The 12,479-nt window shown below is 39.3% G+C and overlaps 1 pseudogene; it reads right to left on the bottom strand.

The window, feature by feature from the left end:
• Nucleotides 1-2,941: 2,941 nt before the first annotated feature.
• On the bottom strand, nt 2,942-10,813 carry LOC126778744 (cytochrome b-like; annotated as a pseudogene).
• Between the last annotated feature and the right edge of the window lie 1,666 nt (nt 10,814-12,479).

The following is a 12,479-nucleotide window of genomic DNA, read 5'->3' as shown; positions in this document are numbered from 1 at the left end:
CTGTCGAGAACTTCGCTTCACTTCTAATAGTTTGGAGTTAGCAGTGTGTACACTCCTGTATATAAATTTTACTCTGCGTCTAAATGATTTCCGTTCGGATTTGCCGTCCCATCGGCTTATCACTCATAAGCCGATGGCACTTTGCGTACACATGCCTTTACTTTAATATGTTCTGCTAAGTTGGCTAGTCCCACAAAATGTCCGTGTGGCCCAAATCATTCAAGAAACCATCAACAAGATAGCGTCGAGCGTTTTTCTTTACTTAAAGCAGAATTTCATTGTTTATAGTACGGCACTCTTACAAAAGTAATAGTAATACCTTGCTTTTTGTCCAACCAACAAACAGCATCCATCAATTATAGTAGCAGGAATGTAATGTAAAATCAATGTTAATATTAAGTACAGAAACTTGTATGGGGTAACTTTCTCACTCGAGAACCTTTCTGCCCCAGCGACCGTCGGTTCTGCGAGCAATGTGCCCCGCCCACTGCCACTTCAATTTAGCAATTCTTCGGGCTATGTCGGTTACTTTGGTTCGTCTGCGGATTTCATCATTTCTGATTCGATCTCGCAGAGAAACTCCGAGCATAGCCCTTATTCCAGGTCGGGCCAACCCGACCTGGAATTTTTATGGGTAAAAAGTTATTGGGTTTTTCTGTCAGAAAATTCTAAGTAGCAGCCCGGAGTCTGAAAGTTGGAGGTGTATTTGCTCCCGTACCTCGGAAAGCACGTAAAGCCGTTGGTCCTGCACCTGAACTCTTTCCGGTCGTGTCGGATTGCCGTCCTATTGGATCATGAGAGCTAGGAAATAGAGAGTGCGCCTGTGTTTACGCACACACTAGTGCACTATAATATCTCCTGCGCAGTTAGCTAATCTCTCTTGAGATTGGCCGCTGTGGCCGAAATCGATGTGGAGGACCTTACGATACAGTACCATTAAATCAAATATAATTCTTTAAAGACATTCTTTAAAAATAAATTAAAACTCTAAATACCTAAAGATTTTCTCGATCATGTGTTTGCCAACAAATCCTGACCCGTCAGTGACAAAGACCACAGCGTTGTCGTAAAACTTCTGCACGGAAGAGTCTCCGCTGGAAATTGCCTTCTTAATTGCGTCATTCGTTGCTCGCGCTTCTTCTTGAATATCTTTGATGCTCCTCATCTTGTCTAAAACAATAATATGACAAAACAATTTATTACCCGCGTATAACTTAAAGAAATCACTTATAATATTTGATTATTTACGATATTTTTACGATTTTTTTTTTCATAGAATGTTAGTATTTATTGGTTTATTTATATAACTGATAGGACAACATACAATTGGCCATGAAAAAAACATCAGTCCCTTAAAATTATTCCGACATACTTAAATTTCTTTCTCTGTGCTTATTTACTTTGACTGCAAACGACACCTTCCCAGGATATTGTAACCTTTTAAAACTGAAAGTTAAATTTGGGTATTTAAAAAAAAAGTACATATATTTTTTTTTATATGCCCCGGGATGGCAAATGACTACTCCACCTGATGGTAAGTGGTAGTAGAGTCCAAACGCGACGACGGCCAGTACAGTCGGGAAGAATGTTCTGTACTAGCCGTCCCCGCCTTGCCGGCCCGCAAGATGCCTCTTCACGCCTCGTTTGAAGGAACCCGGGTTGTAAGAGGAGGGGAACACGTGAGCTGGTAAGGAATTCCATTCTTTGGTAGTGCGACAAAGAAAGGAGTTGCCAAATTTCTTTGTGCGCGATGGAATTGATGTCACAGTTAGGCGGTGACATCGAGAACCAGCTCGCGTGGACTTAAGAACGAAGGGGGAAGCAGGAATTAGAGAGAATAATTCCTCAGAGCACTCGCCGTGATACAGTCGATAGAAAGCGCTCAGTGCTGCTATCTCGCGACGCAATTGTAAAGGTTCAAGGGTGTTTGTGACCTTTATACGTCGCCAATAATGCGTACTGCACGTCGCTGCAACCGGTCCAAGGCCTCCATTAGGTACTATCCTCCATTAGCGGAGCCATCCCAAAGGTGCGAGCAATATTGAACGCAAGACCGTACCTGTGTTTTGTATAACAGGCACAGTTGTTGTGGCGTGAAAAAACGCCGCACCTTGTTCAGAACTCCGAGTTTTCGTGAAGCTGTTTTTATAACAGCCTCGATGTAATCCCTTGGACTAAGGTCGCAGCGAACGTCCATCCCCAGCATGGCGATTTTGCTTTGTATCATCAGCGGTGTGCCACAGAGGGAGGGATGAGGGTAAAATGGTGACTTTTTTTGCTGTGAGAGCGCACACCTGTGTTTTCTTGGCATTAAACTCAACACTTTGCATTAAACTCAACACATACTATCAAGTAACCGACTAATTAAAGTAAAAAACACAAAACAATGAGAAAAAATTATATGCGGCGACGAAACGAAATACCTACCTAACCTATAAACTTTAATTTACAAACTTATTTACAAACCGAAAACAAATGCTTAAGTACGAGTGTTTTCAAACCATCTATTAACTACCTGTTGAAATATCTCAAAACTATAAAAAGGTACTAAAAACTGTATGATGTTATCACGATATTTTTCATAAGAATTAATTTCTGTAAAACAGGAGCCTAGCTCAGAAATCAGGAACTTCGTTATAATTTGTAACTTTTAATGTTAATAAAGATTATTTATTATTATTATTATAATTAATGCCATGTTTATAAAAACGAAAAAATAATGCATTATTTTAGAACAAATTGCATACAATACAAAAAGATTATAGTGAGTCAACCTCAAAAGATTAATTTGTGATTATAATTCATGTCGTGCTTTACGGTAAAGGAAAACATCGTGAAGAAACCAGCATGTGTCTAATTTCACTGAAATTCTGCCACATGTGTATTCTACCAACCCGCATTGGAGTAGCGTGGTTGAATAAGCTCCAAAACCTTCTCCTCAAAAACACAGGCTGTTACGGAATTCCTTGAATTTTTTTATTAAATGTAAAAGGTAAAATAATTTTAATTAAAATTGATATTACTAAAGCAATTTCTCCTCCTAATTTATAAGGAATAGATTCTAAAATTGCATAAGTAAATATAAAATATCATTCAGGTTGAATATGGATTGGGGTAACTAATGGATGAGCTGGAATAAAATTATCTGTATCTCCTAGTAAATAAGGATTAATTAAATATAATAAAGTTAATATTAAAATAAAAATAATAAATCCAATTAAGTCTTTAAATGTAAAAAATGGATGAAAAGGAATTTTATCTAAATTTCTATTAATTCCTAATGGGTTATTTGATCCTGTTTGATGTAAAAATAATAAATGGATTATAGTTAATAGTAAAATAATAAAAGGAAATAAAAAATGAAAAGTATAAAATCGAGTTAAAGTGGCATTTTCTACAGCAAATCCTCCTCAAATTCAATTTACTAATATAGTTCCTAAACATGGGATTGCAGATAATAAATTAGTAATTACTGTTTGCACCTCAAAAAGATATTTGACCTCAAGGTAATACATAGCTTATAAATGCTGTAGCTATTAATAAAAATAAAATAATAACTCCTACTATTCAAGTATATTTTAAGTTAAATGATTCATAATAAATTCCTCGTCCAATATGTAAATAAATATAAATAAAGAAAAATGATTCTCCGTTAGCATGTAAAGTTCGAATTAGTCAACCATACTTTCAATTTCGGCAAATGTAATTTAATCTATAAAATGCTATATCAATATTAGCTGTATCAATCAATCAACAGCCAATCGTTGTCTACTGCTGAACATAGGCCTCTCCCAAGGTGCGCCAAAGCTCCCTGTCCTCCGCCTTCCGCATCCAGTTGGTGCCCGCCACCTTCTTAAGGTCGTCGGTCCACCTGGCTGGAGGGCGCCCTACGCTGCGCTTGCCGATTCGCGGTTTCCACTCTAGGACTCGTCTGCTCCAACGGCCATCGGTCCTACGACATACGTGACCAGCCCACTGCCACTTCGGCCTGCTTATTTTGCAAGCTATGTCGGTGACTCCGGTTCTTTTCCGGATAATCTCATTTCTGATCTTATCCTTCAAAGATACTCCGAGCATAGCTCGCTCCATAGCACGCCGAGCGACTTTGAATTAGCTGTATAATATATAGTTAAAAAAAATTATCATTTATTACGTATCATAAAGACAAGTGATATATAATTTGTCATGGCGATCAAACGATATACAAGTTGACGTGTCGCAGCGCCATCTAGCGGCGAGATACAGCATTGTTAGTAATATAAAAATCACAATAAAAATTATAGACAGCCTTTGGGTCACTGAGACCCTGGCCCTTTGGGCCAGAATGAAATGACGCGACGGTCAAGTCCGTCGAGTAGGAGCAGCCCGGGTAGAGGGGGCAACCCCGAGGCCCGTACCTTGACTGGCCTAGGCCAGTCAGGAGGACCGAACTCTCTCACAATAAAAAATTCTATGTGTCAATTTTCATGGTCTCTCTCACACTCTCTTAAATCTGATATGTAATTTTGTATTTAAGTTAAATATTTAGCTTGTCCCCACATATATATTAATGTTGTATGAACTTGGTCTTCGCTTATCTGTGAACCCTAAAATTTTGTTAAAAAAAAAAACTTTTTCTACGTATGTGACAGTGCTCGAATATTATTGTAATGTAGTTTTACAACTTAAAAAAAAAGACAAATTTTAAATCCAATTTTAAATCGGAGTCTCGTAAAGACTGGTAGGACTCTCGTAAGGACGTTGTCACCGCCAATAGACATCGGCACTGTAAGATATCTAAATCATCCCTTATATCATCAAAGCGCCACCAACCATAGGAGCTGAGACGTAATGTCTTATTCGTTGAAATAAACAAAAGTATCCGAGTCTCCCACCTCAGTCTCCGCACGAGCACGGCCTTGGCTGCGTGCGCGTCCCGCATGTAATACCGGAGTGTGTCCGCCAACTTCAAATCCTGGTCCGAAGCCATTCGACCTTCGATTTTCTGAAAAGATTATTGATAGCTACTTAATCTTATTCATTTATTTATTCATTACTAACAAAAATTAGTCTACGATATATATCTTAAAATAATCTATATATATATATACACCACCAGACAACTGATATACTACTTATACTACTTTTCTTTTGTAAATACATACTTATATGGATAATTACACACAGACCCAGGACAATGATGACACAGACAAAATGTGCTGTGGAGTACCGGCTTAGAATAGTACTCCCCCAATCTCATCCCGTGGGTGTCGTAAGAGGCGACTGAGGGACGGGGAAAAGGGGGGATGAGGGGATGAACATCTTACCCTACTGCGCTCGCCAACACGCCTGCCCAGCGCGGCGAGTATGGGCAAACCCTCCTTAATGGCAGATGCGCCCAAAAAAAGGCCCCCAGTTACCGGCAAGCCCGCTAGGCCCGACCAAGGTAGCGGTCGCGGTATCGGCAGGGCAGGGGGTGCTAAGAATCACCGTTTCATGGCAGGCTACCGTATAAAACGACTTTACATGGCAACGTACAATGGACGCTCGATGAGGCTGGACCATCACCTCGCCGAATTAGAAGTAGAGTTAAGTCATATAAACTGGCATATACTGGGGTTATCTGAAGTCCGAAGACAGGGGGAGGACACGATAACTCTAGAGTCCGGTAACTTACTCTACTTCCGCGAAGGTGATAACCTCTCCCAGGGTGGTGTCGGTTTTCTAGTCAAAAAAGGATCTCATTAGCAGCATTGTGGAAATCAATAGTGTGTCGAACCGGGTAGCGTACCTTGTCCTAAAACTTTCCGACAGGTACTCCCTGAAGGTTGTACAGGTATATGCGCCAACTTCGACATACTCTGATGATGTGGTCGAAGCGATGTACGAGGATATCGCAAAGGCCCTCAACGACACCTCGAGGGCCCACTACAATGTTGTTATGGGAGACTTTAATGCTAAAGTGGGAGTACAAGATAGCGGTGAATCGAAAGTCGGACCTTACGGCTTGGGCTGCAGAAATCACAGGGGGCAAATGCTGGTAAACTTTGTCGAAGCGCAGGGGCTCTTTTTGATAAATTCTTTCTTTCAAAAGAAGCCTCAGAGGAGGTGGACCTGGCGAAGCCCCGATAACGTGACAAGGAACGAGATAGACTTTATCATTTCGAATAAAAGGCACATATTTAGAGATGTTTCAGTGATCAACAGGTTTAATACCGGAAGTGATCACCGCTTGGTTCGAGGCACTCTAAATATCGACTTCAAAGCCGAAAGATCGAGAATGATGAGGTCTACTCTCCGACCTACCATGCTCCAAGCTGCTCAAGGCTCCGAAAAGTTCCAAATGGAACTTCAAAATCAATTCACCGCGTTGGAAACCGTAAGCAGCATTGATGAGAAAACCGACACGCTGGTCAAAATACTGCAAAACACATCCCGCAAGTGTTTTCCGCCACAGAGAAGAAACAACGCACCAAAACTGTCTGCTGAGACACTCGAGCTCATGAGTAAACGACGAGAACTACCATCGTTTTTGTCAGATAAGGCCTTAAATCGAACAATAAAAACGCTGACGCGACGCGATCTCCGACGCTCCAATACCCGTGCCATCAAGGCTGCGATCGAGCAAAATCGGGGATCGAAAGTGTTCGCTCGCAAGTTTGGGAGGCCGCGTCTGACAAAACTTAAAACTAAAAATGGTGGGGTCGTTACCTCTAGGCCTGAGATTGTCGGAGAAGTAGAGAGGTTTTATGGGCAGTTGTTCTCTTCAAGATCGGATAAACCCGTCGGAATCAGCGCCATTACTCCGAGAAGCTCCCGGTCGTTGACCAAGGCGAGATTAGGGCGGCTCTAGAACAGCTTAAAAACAACAAAGCTCCGGGAGATGACGGAATCGCATCAGAGTTGCTTAAGGCAGGCGGGACTCCGGTCCTGAAAGAGCTAGCAAGCCTCTTTAATTCCGTCATCCAACATGGCAAGACCCCGGAAACGGAGCGGGAGTGAGGTGGTACTGTTTTTCAAGAAAGGTGATAAAACCCTCTTGAAAAACTACAGACCAATCTCCCTCCTGAGTCACGTGTAGCAGCAGTTCTCAAGAGTCATCACGAACCGTCTCGCCAGACGACTTGACGAGTTCCAGCCCCCAGAGCAAGCCGGTTTTCGATCAGGCTACAGCACCGTGGACCACATCCATCCTGTTCGGCAGATTGTGCAGAAGACCGAAGAGTACAATCAGCCGCTGTGTATGGCATTTGTGGACTACGAGAAAGCCTTCGACTCCATCGAAACCTGGGCAGTGCTCGACTCATTGCAGAGATGTCATATCGATTGGAGATATATCGAGGTACTGAGATGTCTGTACAACGCCGCTACAATGACTGTCCACATCCAGGACTGTAAGACGAAGGCGATCCAACTGCGCAGAGGGGTGAGACAGGGGGATGTAATATCCCCGAAACTGTTCACCAACGCGTTGGAAGACGTTTCCAAGACGCTGGATTGAACTGGGTATGGAGTCAATGTAAACGGCGAGTACATCTCACACCTTCGATTTGCCGACGATATCGTCATCATAGCAGAGTCGCTGGAACAACTCACCGAAATGCTGCGTAGCCTAGGCGAGTCTTCCCAGTGTGTCGGTCTCGGTATAAACTTGGACAAGACCAAGGTCATGTTCAATAGGCATGTCTTGCCGGGACCGATATACGTCGAGGGGAAACCTCTCGAAGTTGTTAGTGAATATACCTACCTAGGACAGATAATACAAGTCGGTAGGAACAACTTCGAGAAGGAAGCCGATCGAAGAATTCGCTTGGGATGGGCAGCATTTGGCAACCTTCGTCAAGTCCTCAAGTCGTCTATACCGCAATGTTTGAAGACGAAAGTCTTCAACCAATGCGTCTTACCTGCCATGACGTACGGTGCCGAAACGTGGACACTAACTGCGGGACTAGTCCACAAATTCAAAGTCGCTCAGCGTGCTATGGAGCGAGCTATGCTCGGAGTATCTTTGAAGGATAAGATCAGAAATGAGATTATCCGGAAAAGAACCGGAGTCACCGACAAAGCTTGCAAAATTAGTAGGCTGAAGTGGCAGTGGGCTGGTCACGTATATCGTACGACCGATGGTCGTTGGAGCGGACGAGTCCTAGAGTGGAGACCGCGAATCGGCAAGCGCAGCGTAGGGCGCCCTCCAGCCAGGTGGACCGATGACCTTAAAAAGGTGGCGGGCACCAACTGGATGCGGAAGGCAGAGGACAGGGAGCTTTGGCGCATCTTGGGAGAGGCCTATGTTCAGCAGTGGACAACGATTGGCTGTTGATTTGAGACCCAGGACAAACAGACATGTTCATGCACACAAATGCCTGGCCTGGGCGGGAATCAAACCCACAACCTTCGGCGTGAAAGACAACCACGCCAACCGGCTCGTCAAATTGTAAATATATATTTTAAACATATTTTCTCAATTTATAAATAAACCACCAAAAGCACAATGTACATACCCTGCACTTGTCAAAGGTCTCGGCCGCTCGCGTGAGCAACCACTCCGTGGAAGGCTGTTCCCTCGTCGCTAGCTGAGTGATGCAGGACTAACTTTGATGTGAGCGTCCGCTACATCTGAAACGTTATCATGCATACGAGCGTGAATTGTCTGTAACAGCCTGTGAATGTCCCACTGCTGGGCTAAAGGCCTCCTCTCCTCTTTTTGAGGAGAAGGTTTGGAGCTTATTCCACCACGCTGCTCCAATGCGGGTCGGTGGAATACACATGTGACAGAATTTCAGTGAAATTAGACACATGCAGGTTTCCTCACGATGTTTTCCTTCACCGTAAAGCACGAGATGAATTATAATCGCAAATTAAGCACATGAAAATTCAGTGGTGCTTGCCCGGGTTTGAACCCACGATCATCGGTTAGGATTCCCGCGTTCTTACCACTGGGCCACCTCGGCTTTCTGAATTGTCTGAGAATTGAATAATATTCGGAAATATATGGTTAATGATGATGATGATGGCGATATGACCGATTTCGGCTACGGCGATCAATCTCAAGAGAGATTAGTCAACTGCGCAGGAGATATTATAGTGCTCAAGTGTGTACATATGACAGATGCACTATTTATTCACCTACTCGGTACGGTAATCCGAGACGAATGGAAACAGTTCATGTGCAGGACCAACTTTACGTGCTTTCCGAGGCACGGTACAAATTTCGAGATTCCAGATTGCTACTGAGGATTTTCAACAAAAAAAAAACTTTTTATTTGCCCGTCCGGGAGCTTGAATTCTCCTTATTTAATATGTGTAGTCGTAAACTTGGTATTGCAAGTTTACTTCTCATGGTTCTTCACTGATTCTACAGACATGATTCATACATCACAATGTGGTTCTTCACCACCGATCACAAATTGAATTATAAATATAAATGCCGCATTTATGAAATTAAAATTCGAGATTTATTAACCACACTATCATTCGACTGTTTAACTGACAGATATCAGACTTATATATATATATACAATATCATACCAACCAATAAGCTATTATCAGCTAGAGAGACATTCTCATTCGGTTTCTTCTTTTCCAGTTTGATGTCACCGCTGGAGGGTGTCGATATGGGCACCGACAGGAGATCATGGTTGCTATCTTCTACACAATCCTGGAAATATTACATTATCATAGTTAGTGGAAATAAATACTTATAATAGAACTGTAAAATAACTAGTTGATATTATCTCATTTTTACCATAGAAATTTCAACTATGAAACACCATTAGAGCCCCATCAACAATGGGAAATAATTGTTTACATTAATTGCAAGATTCTGATACTTAGCATGCAATATTTAATGTTTTGTTTAAATATTGTAATCTATTAATTTTATGGTGGTAGGGCTTTGTACAAGCATGTTTAGGTAGGTACCACCCACTCATCAGATATTCTACCACCAAACAGCAGTAGTTGGTACAAGTAAGCCAGTGCAATTACAGGCACAAGGGACATAACATCTTAGTTCCCAAGGTCGGTGGCGCATTGATGATGTAAGTGATGGTTTACATTTCTTACAATGCCAATGTCTATGGGCGTTGGTGACCACTTACCATCAGATGGCCCATATGATCATCCGCCTACCTATTCTATAAGAAAAAGAATTAAATACAATTCATTTTTACATAGTCTGTACATGTCAAACAATGATGTGCATTTTATATAAATGTAATATTAATTAGAATTGGCTATAGATATGCTTGAACCAAATTCATATAACACTACAGTAGTCTTAAATAGTTCATAAACTTAGATTAACTGAAGAATTATGTTGTAAATATACAAATATAATTACATATACTACTTATGCTTCTTAATTTTCATATATTGTTTTTATAACTAACAATTGAACAGGTTTTGTTTCATTTTGACTTGACTTAATTATATTGTATAAAAACTACTTTCAGTTTTTTTTTTTTTAATACAAAATATATATATTTTTAATATATTCATGACTAAATACATCAGAATCATTCTCAAACTAATAATCCTTTATCGCCTTGAAGTAATTACTGATAGCGTAAACTATCGCGTTAACACAAAACAAAAAAAAACATTAACTCCACGTCACGATTTCTAATCCCGGTAAAAACTTCTTTCACCATTCATTTCTGTTTTCATATCATTACAAATACCTTTCCGACCGAAATATGAAAAGTTGTTTGCAAAATATTCTTACTGAAAGATTTATAGCGTAAAAATATTGTTGGAATCCTATTAGGATACGCCCCCGGTATAAGTAAAAATAAAAAATAAAACAATAATAATTTTAACAACTTACCATCATATTGGTTTAGGAAGGTATTGTTAAGTTTATTCCTCAGTTGATACTAACAGTTGAATTAAATATTAATTTGTTTAAGCAAATCGGCGACACTTAACGACAATCACAAAACAAATTGTCAAATAATCAATTGTCATTTGTCATGCTATGTCAAATAATCAAATTGTCAATATTGTAAATAGTTATGGCACTTTATAAGATTAATGTTGGTACTCATAAAAATATATCTATCATAGCTAGTTAAACTTAACAAAAAAAAAAGATTGTGGGTTCGGTGCGTTTTTTTAAATTTTTAAGTACTTAAATATAGTTATAATCCATTTTTTATATTATGCTATTTACGCTTCTAAGTTAAACATAATTTGCAATGGTTAGCTTTAATTACTTTTCTAGTAAGTTGACTTAAAAAACTTTTTATGAAAAATAACCATTAATATTTTATATGTTTAAATAAAGTTTTTTAGTTTATGGTAAGCAATTATTTAGATTAATTATAAACAGTTAGAATATTTGTTTTCAGCTAATTATATTTTCTATTTTATTCATAATCAATGAAATGTTCTACTTACGAGTAAACACTTAAAATTAATATTCTACTGGTTAGTAGAATATTAATATATGTACTACACAATAATCGTCTTTTGAATGTAATTTTCGTAACTATAGAAACTAATAGACGCAATGACGATTTCCTTCTAACTTATACAAGAAAGAGAACGAAAGTAACGTTACAAATGGTTTAGACAGAGATAGAATTATCAAATCTTTTGTCCCTTATCACGTAACCAGTTTTGGTGTTTATACAAAATCTCATGATGATCGGTTGAATAGTTAATACTACTACATTAGTACACAAACAAACAAACTCACTTTCGCATTGATAATATTAGTTATGTTTAGGATATAATACAATTTATCTTATAAGATGAGTTGATGAATGAGAAAGATATATATATATATATTTCGCTACTCAAGTAGCGAAACAAACTTGACAGTTGGTGCGTTCATAGTGTTTATTATTCAATTTTCGCTTATTTTTATGTTAGAAAACGATTCTAATTCAGTGAAAAGGCCGAGAAACAATCCTTATATAATATCGAATGTTATACAATAACGCATTGTCGTATTATTTCATGTTGAAGCGATATCAAGAAGAAAATTGCCGGCGTGTGTTTTCACGTGTAAGTACGACTATTTTGTCCCTAAATATAGTTTCTCAGTGATGTTTATTTATGCCATAGCACGACGGAACCTTATATTGCATTAAAATCCTAAAGATAATAGGATTTTCCAGTTTTTATCATTCATAACCTATAATTATTTATCATGTTAGTGCTGCCAGCGTCAGCTTAAAAATTTTCGATAAAAAATATCAACTCGTCGACAATGTAAACAAATAAATACGGAGTCCAATAATAACCTAAAGTGTTTTAATTTATTCGTTCTCCTATTTATAATTTCCTAACGACAATAACATTTAACATTCTTCATGAATTTATAATATTATTAGATTCCGAGTCAAGAGGTTAACATAGAAATATATGTGACAACCATCCTTTATTAATAATTTAATTGTGTGTTTTAGATTTCAACATCTGATTAGAATGCTAATCCAGTACCATATAAAGATCCTGAAGTACAATTGATAACGGAAACAAAAACAAACAAT

Source organism: Nymphalis io, chromosome 27, assembly GCF_905147045.1.
Source record: "Nymphalis io chromosome 27, ilAglIoxx1.1, whole genome shotgun sequence".
In the NCBI taxonomy this organism is placed as follows: Eukaryota; Metazoa; Arthropoda; class Insecta; order Lepidoptera; family Nymphalidae; genus Nymphalis; species Nymphalis io.
The sequence above is the reverse complement of the archived record's forward strand: the minus strand, read 5'-3'. Positions and strand labels throughout refer to the sequence as shown.